The sequence below is a fragment of the Gadus macrocephalus genome, chromosome 8, assembly GCF_031168955.1.
Source record: "Gadus macrocephalus chromosome 8, ASM3116895v1".
Lineage (NCBI taxonomy): Eukaryota > Metazoa > Chordata > Actinopteri > Gadiformes > Gadidae > Gadus > Gadus macrocephalus.
The window spans coordinates 22,867,859-22,882,199 of record NC_082389.1 but is presented as its reverse complement, the minus strand read 5'-3'; the positions used below and the strand labels follow the sequence as shown (position 1 = coordinate 22,882,199).

Sequence of the window (14,341 nt, the reverse complement as noted above, 5' to 3'; positions counted from 1 at the left end):
TGACGGCATCTGAAGCTGAAGCGCAATCAGAAACGTGTTAACTTCGACTTTCCGTCAAACTCAATTTTTGCGTACTTTATTTATATTTTCCTGTAGGCCCTTTTATTTTTTAGATAGTATGTATGGTGAAAGTACATGGGCATAAATGGAATTTCTTCCATTTCTTGTGTTTCCCAAGGACAGAAAAAGGTAACGTTCTTGCTTGCTCCTGTATGAATGGTCCTAGGCTACCTGAGGCTTCACCTGGTAAGGAAAGTTGCGCTGGAGCCCGGGTAATATCGCACATGGCGGCTTATTCAAGTTGCGCGCTAGACATTCTCTAAAGTGTCGAGACTCAAGCACTTAACTTACCTTAACCGATTGTTCCATACAAATGGTTAGTTAACGATTTAACAACTTCAACATCTGCTATTACAGTCGTTATTTTTTTGTAGGACTTGGGCTAATGACCTTGCACAGAGGGAAAACCATCTACACCACTTGTCATTGATTTCTATGCATTCACTGATCTTTACAGATGGGTTTGTTTCCCAGATAGCAGAAGATGTTATTTCAACGTGGAATTTTGATTGAAATGGTTGATTTATGGTGATGGTTGAAAATGTGATGGTGAATCAACCACTGAAGAATTGAAAGTTGAAAAAATGTCATTGAATCAACATTGTATTATGGTGGGATTTAATGGTTGAATTGCAAACATTAGATCAATGTTTATTCAATGTTGTCAAACCGATTAGGCGGGACGCAGGAGGAGTGGCGGGAACTGCTAGGTGAGACCATTAAGATGAGGGGTTTCATATATTTTTTATTATTATATATTTTTCGTTAAACACAATGCTGTGGAAAATTGATTGTGATGTTTCTTTTAACATGTATCTTAGGTTATGTGTGTAACCTTTAAGAGAACAAATAAAAATAAGAAACCAAAAACATATCTCACCACTTGTTTGGAACAGTCCATATCAGTTTCTAGCTGCTACCGTTACCGTTACGTTACAGAAGAACTCCAGTGCCATTTTGAGTGAATGCTTTCCTCATACCAACTCCTGCTCGAGGTAAGTTTTAACTGAATTATTTAAAACAAAACAAAAAAACATGCTGTTTGTTTGGGCACTTTGTCGTCAAATGGAAACGTTAACACTCAGTAAGGGAATGACCATGATTGGTTTATGTGAATATAGCTAGTTAGCAGCTAACGCTAGCTACTATTTAAACAGTTGCTGTAGTGACAACAAGTCAACGATATTGTTGCAAAAGTGCCAGCAGAGTGTGAAACTCGCGAGGAGGGGAACATTCCGTATCGTTTCAAAATTCACAATTCACATCGTCAAATCCCGCCGGCGGGCAAGTTTTTGTTGCACCAGCCCTTCCCCCCAACATGCTTGGTCAATTTTCGGCAACATACAGTTGAGTGTTATAGTCATGTCATACACCGTTTGAAAGCTTAGAATCTCCGGAATGTCATCCAATGTCAACCATACGGTGGAATAAATATGTTTAGCGATTATAGATCAAAGATATCCTAGTGTCTTTGGTCAAAATAGCACCCCTCAACCTCCTCCTCCCTTGGTGCATTCTAACTTTATCGTCGTTGTTGTTACGTATTTTAAGAATCTAAGCTACCCACACATAGACCCAATGAAGACCAAACATATTAGCCGTAAATACCATACATAGCCACAGGGGAAACGGGACCTTACTGAAGGCTGCAATAACAGCTCCATCCACAGAGGGCAGCACCAGACAGGTAAGGAGGCCGAGGGTAATAGTCACCCCGGCTCCTCCCACTACTTCCGGGCTTGTGGATCCATACCATAACAGACGGTTGGAGCCAGAGCAAGCCAGAACTCTCCAGGCAGCGATTAGACGTGGGTTCATGGCTAGGATCAGCTAGGAGAATACTCTCGCACGTGCTTAGAATACATCTTCAACCTCTCTTTGCTTCAGAGTATCAGTTTACCATACCGAAAATACTTTATACAAATAAAGTCTCTTTAAAGCTATTCCTTTGGATTCGAATACTTTCCCTGAAGAATTAAGTAATATTGTGGGTATCCTTAGCAATGCGTTGATACTTCATGTTGGGTCTTGAAAGTTCATAAGAGTCCGCCGAAATCGAATATCAATATTATTTTAGTCTAATTACATTGTGTATATGCACAAGCCATCTTATACAAAGCAGCCGAAAAATAGAAAACCGAAACGCTGCAATGTTTTTTTGTAGAAAACGGCGATTCAGGGTTTGAATTCTGCTATTGTCGTCTGATTCATGGAATCCTGTGTTCGCCAGGGTCTCACGGTGACATAGAGCCCTCACACATGTCTGTAAGACCAATACTTCCTTGTTTACAAGCATTACAAGCCAATGAGGCGATCACTATCAAAACGGGGCATGTATACTTTGATTGACAGCTACACCAGCAGACAGCAAGGGTCGGGGACGGGCTCACGTGTGGTGGAGAAAACAAATGCGCAAGGGGTGTGCGTAAACTAGCAGGCTCTTCCCCAGAGTGCGAGTGTGAAGCAAGTGGTTGAATTGCGCGCTCGTGTGTGGTTTTACTTTTATTTACTTTTGTGAAGTTACACAGCAAATGCCAAAGTGTTAAAATCCCAGAGTATTCATGACCAGAGTAGATTTTATACACTTTGGTGTTGAATAGGCACTAAGTACATTTTTTGGGGTGTACCAGAAACACTCTTGGGTGTTGTCTCTAAGTTAATGCTGGTGTAGAGTAATTTAAGTGTTTATTTTAGGATGATGGACTCCCTTGATTGAGTGTCCAACGGTTGATTGACGGCCGCACGTCGGCTTAGGTTTCGATTCGTCATTGGCTCGCTGCGCCTCCTCATTGGTTGAATCTAGAGACATGTGACCGTTTGTCCTCTTCCACACTACGCGGCAAACTGTTTCGGCAGAGACGGTTGACTAGAGAGGATCGAATCAATATCGCCAAGGGATCGCTCAGAGTGAGCGAAGACATTTTTGAACTTCACGGGAATGTAAACAGGTAAGAAAAGTACCAAGTGAATAATGCACAGGGTTTCTATGTTTCATAGTTAGTTGTGCGTGTGTCCTTCATATAGGTCAGCAATTGTATTCATAATGGGTCTTCAGAAGGTATTAAAGTCTTAAATTTAACTTGTTCAAACCTGCAGAAACCCTGAATGCAGAATATTCAGCATTTCTTCGTCTTTTAGATCTGATAACCAACTTATAAATGCTAACGATTTTAGCTAACGTCAAACTTAATGGCCAATGCTAATGAGGCACATGTCTTCGATTTAGCTAACGCCTCGTTACCATTTTTAGCTAATGCTAACGAGGCACGTGGCTTTAATTTAGTGGGAGCGTGTCTATGTTCCCCGGGTCCTATGTTCCCCGGGTCCTATGTTCCCCGGGTCCTATGTTCCCCGGGTCCTATGTTCCCCGGGTCCTATGTTCCCCGGGTCCTATGTTCCCCTCTTTGTATGAGACTGGGGAACATGGGACCCTTTAAAAAAAAAAAAAAAAAAGGGTCCTATGATAATAACCTGTTTGTATTTGGCCACCTTTTTAGATGCTGACTATTTATTGACAAGAACTTTTTGAACCTTTTATGTTGTGTCACGTGCTTTCATCAGGTGTATTTCATGCTCAAAGTATGTGCTCTCCCTTTTCAGGTTGGGATAGTGACATGGCCTCACTTCTCCTGCTGGTCTACCTCCTGCCACCACCTCCAAGTGGAAAGAAGGGAGCTGTCAAAATCAGTATCCGGGAAGCTGTGGATCGTGTAGTGAAGTTTCACAGGGTAATTGTATCCTGATAATTTTTATTTTAAAAGGTATTTTTAAAGGTCCCATGGCATGCCGCCAGAGCTTGTGTGTTGCTGATGGATGTCACAATCTCTGTGTTTGTCAATCTACTTATCGAGTCTTAAACAATGGCGTCGACGGGTGATCTACTGATGGTATTGTGTGTATAAAAATCTGTACACTTACAAAGTTCTCATTGCCTCGTTTTATATGTTAATACCCTTATTGAACTACCAAAGAAGTGTCGGGCTACTTCTAGCCTTTTAAATGGTTTAAAATAGCAATTTAGTTTTTACCATAACCACTGCCCCCATTGTTTCAATTTTATAGCGTTTTGATAGAATCGGCTAAAAACAGCCAACTGAAGAAAGCGTCTATATGCGTTTTTTTGTGCTCCAAAACGAACGTTTCAACTCATTATCATACAAAACATATCCCAAATCCGTTTTACACCGGAATTCCCCTTTAATTGGTTGACAGGGACACATTTATTTATTTTCAAGTTGTTTGTTACATCATATAAATGTAAAACTAAATATGGTTCTTGATGTAAAATAATTAAAGTTTAACTATAATGTTAACTATATTATATATGTATGCACTGTAACAACAGCAGCATCAATAAAAATATAATGTTTTCAAGAATCTAATGTGTAGACTATTCATTCATGAAGTGTTGATAATTCACCTCAAAGGTGTTGGTTGTACACCAGTCAGAGTACATTCTCACTCTAGAAGTATTAAATAATCAGCTCTGCGAAGTGCTACAAAGCACTGACTTGGAGTACATATTTTCTCTCTCTGGGGTTCTAGGTTTACACTGCAGGTGTAAGGAAGCACTGAATGAGTGCCCAAAAGTACCACTAATAGAGTACATTTGCACTCTCAAAGTGTTCAAATGTAACTCTAAATTTGGAGTACATATTTTGCTCTTCTAACAGTGTTCAGTGAACACTGAACTCTTGGACCTATATATACCCAAAAATGAGTGTTAAATGTACACCCATAGAGTACAATGTACACTGTGATTTTTGCTGTGTACTTCTGTCCCCTCATAATTTAACTAGTTATCTATTATTATTTATTATAATTAATAATAAGGAGGTCACAGCAGCATTATTTTATCTTGACTTTGGCTTGATATAAAATGGACTGATTTTCTTTACTGTTTATTTTTATTCAGGCAAAATCCACTGTATATGGACTCGGACTCTGATGAGCCATCAAATGAACCGAAGAAACCACGTCTTTCACGCCCGCCTGATGTGAGAGTTCCAGCAGCATGGTCCTCACAACTGGCAAGAAATGGTAAGTCACATGAATTGTATGCCCCTTTTGCAGATATGTTTGCAGGTGCCAGTGCAGCAAAACAAACAGCACGTGAGCAATTTCACCATGGTAAGCTCTCAAATAATGGTCAGTAGTCGCATAAGCCTCTGTATGTCTTTGTAAAATAATTTCATTCACTGACTTTTACATTTCTTATTATGTGATTCAGAAACGATGGCAGCATCCGCCACTGCGCTGGGCCGTACCACCAGCTGCAGGTCCCACAGAGAGAGGGTATGATGCCATACTTCCAGCAACACTTTTAGTACAGCCGTGGACACAGAACTCCACAATGAAACTGACACATTAGCATGACATAAAATTCATTTTTTTGTTATGACCTCCCCCTCTCAAAGTTTTTTTGATGCTTCCAAATATATCAATTAATATCTTTGTTTTTGCAGGTACCAGTATATCACCATATGGTTCCGTGCACACCCTATTTCGTGCCCCACAATATGCACAAAACGGTAATGGTTATTTGGTCTTGTTGTAATACCACCAGAAAGGAATCTGTGTAGGTCTTTATAGTACAGAAATGCATTAAATTAACATACTGTAAATTACTTGTATTTATAGATGTGACCATGCAAGGTGACAACGGGCAGCTTTTGAAAGGCAAGTCTATTAGAAAATGTTGTGCTATGTAACCACAAAGTATTTTGCACGATTTTATCTCATGACAATTTGTTTGACAATTTGTTTTTGCCCTCCAAAAGATGACAAAAATGCTTGCCGAAGTGCTGGTGGTTGTCAATGAACTGTCAAGGGGTGTGCAGTTCATCAAGGGTGAATTGGCAGAGGCTAGAATGACCCCATCTTGTGGACCACGGCCAGCCACAAGCCAAGAGATGTTCCCCATCCAGCTGCTAATCACCAACGAAGATGACTTCAATGAGGCCGAAACGTTGTTGGGAACTGAGCCAGTCCGACAAAAGATGGTAATTTGTTTGATAAACTGAGCTGCATAATGAGACATTCTCCATATTAGGCGGGGCCTTACCGGGCTTTACTGGGCCTTACCGCGCACCCCACCTCCCCCCCCTTAAAGGGACTCTTACCTTTGTTGCATTTTTACACTTTTTTTGGATAAGGTTAAATTGGTATTAATAAGGTAATAACACTCTAATATGCAAGACAGACCCACCAGGAGTAAAAACAAACAATTATTTTACTCTTATAATATTTAGTGAAAACTTCAACCAATAAAATTCTTCGGACCGAATGACCTTATTGGCCGACAGACCTGTCTGTTTGCTGCATGGATATATAAGGTTTTCCGTCTGCTTCTTGTGGCGCATTCGGGCCCGCGTCATCAAGGCGCGTCCTCAACTAGAGGGTTTGTTTTGATTCCACGGCAGACGGTAGCGAGTAGCGACCGTAGCGACTGACGATGGCAGACCAAAGTGGTCCACGGCATACTGAAACTGCACCATTCAGTCCGATTAGGGGACCCGTTTCGGACTCAGACGCGAAGTTGTCCCGCTACTCTGGAGCTCCAGGAAGACCTCCAGACCGTTGGCAACCAACCGCCACACTCAGTTCGATTACGGGACCCATTTCGGACTCAGACGCGACGTTGTCCCGCTACTCTGGAGCTCCAGGAAGACCTCCAGACCGTTGGCAACCAACTGCCACACTCAGTCCGATTATGGGACCCATTTCGGACTCAGACGCGACGTTGTCCAGCTACTCTGGAGCTCCAGGGAGACCTCCAGACCGTTGGCAAACAACCGCCACACTCAGTCCGATTACGGGACCCATTTCGGGCTCAGACGCGATGTTGTCCCGCTAATCTGGAGCTCCAGGATGGTAGATATTATGACCCCTGGGAGTCTAAACATAACCCATGGGAGTCTAAACATAACCCATGGGAGTCTAGAACTTTTGTACTGTAGCGACCCTGGGACAGTTGAATACTTTGTGTTATGTGTTACATTATATTTCGTTGTCCGTTATGCCAGTTGTTCAGTGTGCAATGCATGTATTGTAATGTTCTTCTTGTCAATCAGCGTGGGGGCGAATCATTAGGTCAGCTGGGGGAGGGCCTTGGAAGAACAGGAGGGTGGGGGCCTGCACGCGAGTGAGACCGTGTTGGGGGTTGCCGGGGTTTGTTTTGTGTAGGTTTTCTGCCGTTGGTTATAATGTTACGGGTTTCAGTGACCTGGTTTTGGTTCATTAAAACTACCTTCAACTACTAATGACTCGACATCATTATGTCACCGGCGAGGTCGTTACAGTACTCTAAAAAATAACGCTTAGTTTTGTACTATATATGCTTAGGGGGTGGGGCATTGGAGGAAGGCGGGATGATTTGAATGTGCTGTAATTCTCAAATGCAACAACGGTGAGAGTCCCTTTAATCCAACAAAAACAACTTTTTTTGAAAGGTCTGACCATGCTGAACATTGATCAGAATGGTAAGTAAGGGATAATGTAAAGAACGCCAGTCATTATCGGGATTTGCCTTGTGAATCAAGTAGAAAGACTTTACATTTTGGTCTCTACTATTTAGGGAAAGCCAATATACCTCTCATACCATACATTTTCTGAAAGCTTGTGTCCTCTAGAAGTAATTAAACATGCAGACAGATGTCACACCTGCCCCTAGCTCATGGAGAGTCATGTTCCTGTAATGCATTTCCAATGTATTCCAATGAAACATGTAGTGCAACCCAACATTTTCACATTTTTTATCCATGTTCCGCATGGTCGGACCTTTAACACCGGTGTTCCAATTGAGTCACATCAACAGGCAAACTGGCATTGTATTTAAATCCATTTTTCCTCTCATCTCAATAGATTGCCCGCTTGGCCTTGGTGGGAGGCACTAGCTCCACATGGTAAGGAGGATGCTTGCAACGGTTTTGACCAACGGCCTGGCCTGCAAGTTCAATTGGGCAGGAAAAACCTGCACACAAAGGGATGCCAAGCAGCCCTTCAAAGACAAAGCCCTGCAAGACTGCATGTTTGAGTTTATCTAAATATTCCTTCTGCTGTTTTGACACAGTAACAGTAATCTGCATTCAAGGCCAAACAAAAGCATTTTCGGTCTCTACACATCGTAAGTGTAACTGGACTGTTGACATTTCAACTGCATTAGCACTATTGCACTTTGGGTTATTATTTTTATACTGCCCGGCCACCTGAGCAAAAGGTATTGGGCGATTACTGCATGGAACATTATCTTTCAGCTGGCAACAACTTATTTAAACCCAACTGATGCAATGAGTATCTTCTCATTCGTTAAACAACCATTTTGTATTCATGTCTTTCAGTGGCTTCTCGGCAGTGTGACCGCAAACTCACACAGCAGGCCTTCAGCGACATTGTGAAACATTGGCTACGTTACGCCCCTTGGCGTGCAGGAGGCATCAACAAAAAGTAGATGTAGGTGAATTTGATATTCCTAATATTCCTAAAAAGCTGTTGCATAAGTTGCTCTGCAAAGCTTTTCATCATGAGTGCTGACATGTTGTCTCTGCTTCTCTCCCACAGTGTCCTCTTCATATGGGCTATGGCCCTTGTTGGTCTGTGATGATTACACATGTGATTACACTAATTCGCCTTTTCTTGTTGGTATCTTTTGTGGTGAAGGCAAGCCAAAGATTCTTTCCGTACCTTCAACAATTTGATTATTTAATTTGTTTTTTCTAATAAATGTTTTTATCACTAAAATCTAAATGAATCCAAAATGTGTGTTATTATACAGTTAGTCCTATTGTTGGCGGCATAGTCTTACTGCTAAATAGTGTATTTCAATGGAGGTTGATGTTGATTGTTCTGCCAGCTAAAATGGCCATCACTCATTGTAATAGTTATATATGTATTATACTCATTCATTCATATAAATTAATATTTAGTATACATTTTAGATAATGGTTGAACCAATATTGATTCAGTAACATTCGTTCAACATAAAATCAACTGAAATTGAAAAGTAGATTCTCATTTAGATGATGGTTGATTCACCATTGATTAACTAACATTATTTCAACAAAATCAACTGAAATTTAGATTCTCATTTAGATGATGGTTGATTCACTATTGATTAAGTGACATTATTTCAACATTAAGTCCACTGAAATTTAAACGTTGATTCTCATTTAGATGATGGTTGAATCACCATTGATTCAATATCGGTATGGTTGAAGATCCAATGTTGATTCAACGAAAAGTAGAGGGGACACTTTCAACATCGTTTCAATGTCAGGCTTCAACGTAGTTTCAACATTTCTGCCAAACCATATTTAAACATTGATTCAACTGAATTTTGCTATCTGGGAAGCCATTGAATATAATTGCTCTGCCCTGCAACACATTATAAGCTACACATGTTTGTTAAATGAGAAATATGGTCTGGGTCACATTGAAACAGTAACATTTGTATAACAGTAATTATACAAACATTATACCAACATTGCAACAGGCAAGTTTATTCAAACATCACACTAACAAGAACACAATAAGAACAGTAACTAATAAAAAAAAAAGATAAATGATTTAACAACACTGAACATACTGAACAGAAGCAGGGGGAAAGGACAGAGGAAGAAGACTTGTCCGTTGTCACAGCATCAAGGTCCAACTGTAGAGATCAAGAAACGAAGAGGCATGAGGAGGAGTACAAAAGAACACTGCTCTCTAGCAGATTGTTTACTGATGTAAACTAAGGCCGTTTCTCAATTCCTAGCACGCGTACTACGGACTCGATGACTTGCAAGCACGTACTTGGCAAGTCCGTACTTCAAGCACAGACTTGCGAGCACGCAAGTACGTACCTGCAATTGGAACAGCAGCGGACACGATGACGTCACCACCTCTGCTCGTCCGTTAACTGTGCTACGGCCTCATTTAGGCATATACTAGGCTGAACAATATAAACAAATGATATAAAACAAAATCCCAGCCTCTTTCATTTTCAAATAGTATGTAAATATTCTGAATGAATAAAAATTTAAAAGATATGCGTGTCCTGTCATGTGTATGAGCTATACACACACGACTTTATATATATATATTTATATATTATATTATCTTATATTATTATTATTATTATTATATTATATAAATATATATATAAGTTAAGAGTAACTTAAGCTACAGTTGTGCGTCTTCTCCATATTGTCCGCCATCGTACTGCTGCGAGTGCGAAATGCATCCTGGGATTTATAGCGATTGCAAGCACACATGAGCCACCTCCGATGCATGCTCGGTGAAACCATAGACATCATATAGGTCTATGGGTGAAACGGCGAGATCGAGCACGCATCAAGAACACTTCCGGGTTTTACGACAGTACTCGCTTGATCAGGCCCCCAGGATAGGCCATGGACATAATAAAGGATGGACCACGGACTGGAAAATGGCCGCCCATTCATTCCTATGCAAACTGCTCAGTGGCGCAGGGTAACATCAGAGAATGTCTAATATGAGGAGAACTGGCACTCGCGGGTTAGTTCCGGTTTTCTGGACTGGTTGCAGTACTAATCTTTGACCACGCGGGGCGCTCGTAGGCGAGTCCAGAATGAATGGGAGCCAACGGGGTTTTATCCTCAGAATCCACTTTTCTCACGATGTAATTTTTTGTCAAGTAATTTTAAAGTTGCTATCAAAGGGTGGGTCTAAGATAATAAACTCAGCTGAATATTGCATTTTTTAAGGTCACGTATCTGTTCTAAAAAGGCGTTAAAAACATGCGATGACGTCACACACTGTAACACTGTCAGAGGTACTGCTTTACGGCAGTTTCTAAAGCACTTCCCTTGTCCCGCAACGATAACACCAGCTGTTGGAGGTAAGGCTTTTTTTTGCCCTAGTTACAGAGTTTTAGTGAGCTAATGTAAAAAAAAAGAAATGCGCGAATGTTTTACATATGTATGTTACTTACAGAGAGTGTTTTTTCTAATCCTCACTAGTGGCGATGATAAAGCTTTTTTTTTTTGTAACGATTATGAGCCATTTCTTTCTCCTAAAATAGAAACCTGGATTAGAATCATAATTTTAAGACTGCATCAATTTAGTTTACATCAGTAAACAATCTGATAGAGAGCAGTGTTCTGTTGTTCTCCTCATGCCTCTTCCTTTCTTGATCTCTACAGTCGGACCTTGATGCTGTGACAACGGACAAGTCTTCTTCCTCTGTCCTTTTCCCCTGCCTCTGTTCAGTATGTTCAGTGTTGTTAAATCATTTCTCTTTTTTTTTATTAGTTACTGTTCTTATTGTGTTCTTGTTAGTGTGATGTTTGAATAAACTTGCCTGTTGCAATGTTGGTATAATGTTTGTATAATTACTGTTATACAACTGTTACTGTTTCAATGTGACCCAGACCATATTTCTCATTTAACAAACATGTGTAGCTTATAATGTGTTGCATGGCAGAGCAATTACGGTATATTCAATGGCTTAAAACAAACCCATCTGTAAAGATCAGTGAATGCATAGAAATCAATGACAAGTGGTGTAGATGGTTTTCCCTCTGTGCAAGGTCATTAGCCCAAGTCCTACAAAAAAATAACGACTGTAATAGCAGATGTTGAAGTTGTTAAATCGTTAACTAACCATTTGTATGGAACAATCGGTTAAGGTAAGTTAAGTGCTTGAGTCTCGACACTTCAGAGAATGTCTAGCACGCAACTTGAATAAGCCATGTGCGATATTACCCGGGCTCCAGCGCAACTTTCCTTACCAGGTGAAGCCTCAGGTAGCCTAGGACCATTCATACAGGAGCAAGCAAGAACGTTACCTTTTTCTGTCCTTGGTAAACGAAAAGACGCACAATCCGTTTCCACTGTAAGTGCAGTTTATCATTGCACATTTACGAGGCATTTCTTTTTTAAACTCTTTATTTTCAAAAAATAGACAATGACAGATTAAATGATATTGAGCGGGATATTGACTGTATTATTTAAGGTGGTCATACCGTACCTACCATGTATAAAACACATTGAACATTGAACACAAGAAATGGAAGAAATTCCATTTATGCCCATGTACTTTCACCATACATACTATCTAAAAAATAAAAGGACCTGCAGGAAAATATAAATACAGTACTCAAAAATTGAGTTAACACGTTTCTGATTGCTTCAGATGCCGTAAGAGGGGTCTCTGGTCGTAATCAGTCGCAAGTCCGTCCCTGACCAATCAGCATTCATTAGCAGAATGCTAGCGTGTTTTGCCAACAACGGCCCAAACTGTAAGAAATCGAAAGGACATAAGTCCTCACTCATTTGACTTTTGAACCATAATCTATATTGAACTTGCGGAATCTACAATAAAAATTGCGATATTTCAACGACAAGCAGGTGAAAGCGGCATAATTAGCCGTTTAGCCCCATAGACTCCCATTCAATCTGGACTCGCCCGCGATCACCCCCAGTGGATGTCTCATGGAACCACAACCAAAATCGGTACAATGGGGCGTATAGGGAGTGCCCAGGCTCTTCGTAGACGGGCTCTGGTAACATACAGGAGCGATTTGCTTCCGCGGTATGTGGCCAGGACACGTGACCTAGTCCGTGACGTACCGGATGCAGAGATCTTCTTCTTCTTCTAGTTTAGTGGCGGATCATAGTTTTTCCCCATATACCGCGACCTACTGGACTACTACACAGGAGTTTGTGACAAGGACGTTGACAAGGACAAGGACGTTGGCAAATCATACTTTAAATCATACAAAGAAATTCAAAGAAAAAACCAAACTAACGAAACAAAATAAACAAAATAAAACAAACTAACAAAAGAAATGAATAAATAAAAATAAAAAATATATATACTTAAGGTTAAATTCTTCTAATTAGGTTGGTATCTTTTAGCTAATTTATCAGCAATTTCATTGCCATATATTCCATGGTGGGCTGGAATCCAACAGAACTGAATAACTAAACCAAGGCTTATAATATTTAAAAGAAGATGCTTTACCACTGTCACCAAATCTTCACGTATTGAATTATTTGTTATAAAACTTAGTATCTACAACCCATCTAAGAGCTGTTATTATTGTGGCCATCTCGATTGAGTATACTGATAAAGTCACCCACTCTATATCCATATCCTTTTTCAAATTCTGGAATATATATGCCAATACCACATTGTCCTTTGGGATCTTTAGAACCATCTGTAAATATTTTCAGATATCCATAGAATGAAGTATTTAAATAACTTAATAGGGGAAATGACATTTTTTTAAAAAGCATTTCACAGTCTCTTGAAGCGATAATCCAGAGTGGGTGAAACTGACACTTTTAGGGCCAATGCCTTCAGCCTTCTCCACTCAATACTGTAAAATATAATCCAGGTCCTTAATCTTTATTCGATGATGCTCTTCTCTGCGTATTTGATAAATCAGTAATTATAACCTTTTTGGTAATCATTTGCGTTTATCACACTGTTCATTCATTTCACTGTTCTTCCTCTCATTCCTTTCCTTACTTCTTAGGCTACCTGTCTTTGTTTCCCCTTCCACTCTTCTGCCCCAGCCAAACAGCCAAAAAATGTGTTTTGTTCAAATTTGGGGTGGGGGGTCTTTTAATAAAAGCTTTTTTTTATTGTAACACTTCAAATCCTATTTCTTACACATGCAGCCATTTGGACACCATTCTATGATAGCTGATAACCAAGGTACACACTGTAATACTATAATCAAGAGGACATACAGGCAGTTCAAATAAAAAGAGATAGAACTTTATTGATCTGGAAACTTCATAAATATGTAAGATTGCTCCATATAATACCATAGTAACATAGTAAACGTATGTAGGCCTAAAAAATTCAGTTCAATGTTATTGCTTAAGAAACAGATTCCTTCCAACTAACTATTTTACGAAAAATGCAATCAATAATTTATATAAAAGTAAATGTTTACATATCGACCAGCAACGAAGTTGGAGTAGCCTACCCAAATAATGAATTGTAATACACCAACATTGCCAACTGTCATACATAGCTAACCATAACCCTGTCATACATAGCTAAACAAGCAAATGAAAATGAAATACCTACCAACGCAACTGAAATGTTAATATTAGACAATTAACAATATTATGAAAATTACGTAGGTCTCCCATAATCATTCAGGTAATCAATACGTCCGTGCCTGTTACAGCTATTTCAATGATGTGTGTTATATATCCGTGTTCAACGCCATTCATGTTAAGTAAAAGGACAAATCTCAGACTTTGGAAGTTAATGGAGTTAATGGAAGTTAATTCGGAATTT

The 14,341-nt window shown here is 39.9% G+C and overlaps 3 long non-coding RNA genes across 3 annotated transcripts; all 3 read left to right on the top strand.

Moving 5' to 3' along the window:
* Positions 1-526: 526 nt before the first annotated feature.
* LOC132463643 (uncharacterized) lies at positions 527-5,591 on the top strand. The gene is made up of 4 exons (XR_009527089.1): positions 527-1,055; positions 4,976-5,100; positions 5,291-5,355; positions 5,526-5,591. It is a non-coding gene; the product is annotated as an uncharacterized LOC132463643 (long non-coding RNA).
* Positions 2,054-4,831, top strand: LOC132463642 (uncharacterized). The gene is made up of 2 exons (XR_009527088.1): positions 2,054-3,008; positions 3,661-4,831. It is a non-coding gene; the product is annotated as an uncharacterized LOC132463642 (long non-coding RNA).
* A 4,880-nt stretch (positions 5,592-10,471) lies between the features above and the next one.
* LOC132463638 (uncharacterized) lies at positions 10,472-11,549 on the top strand. The gene is made up of 2 exons (XR_009527087.1): positions 10,472-10,918; positions 11,223-11,549. It is a non-coding gene; the product is annotated as an uncharacterized LOC132463638 (long non-coding RNA).
* The last annotated feature ends 2,792 nt before the right edge of the window (positions 11,550-14,341 follow it).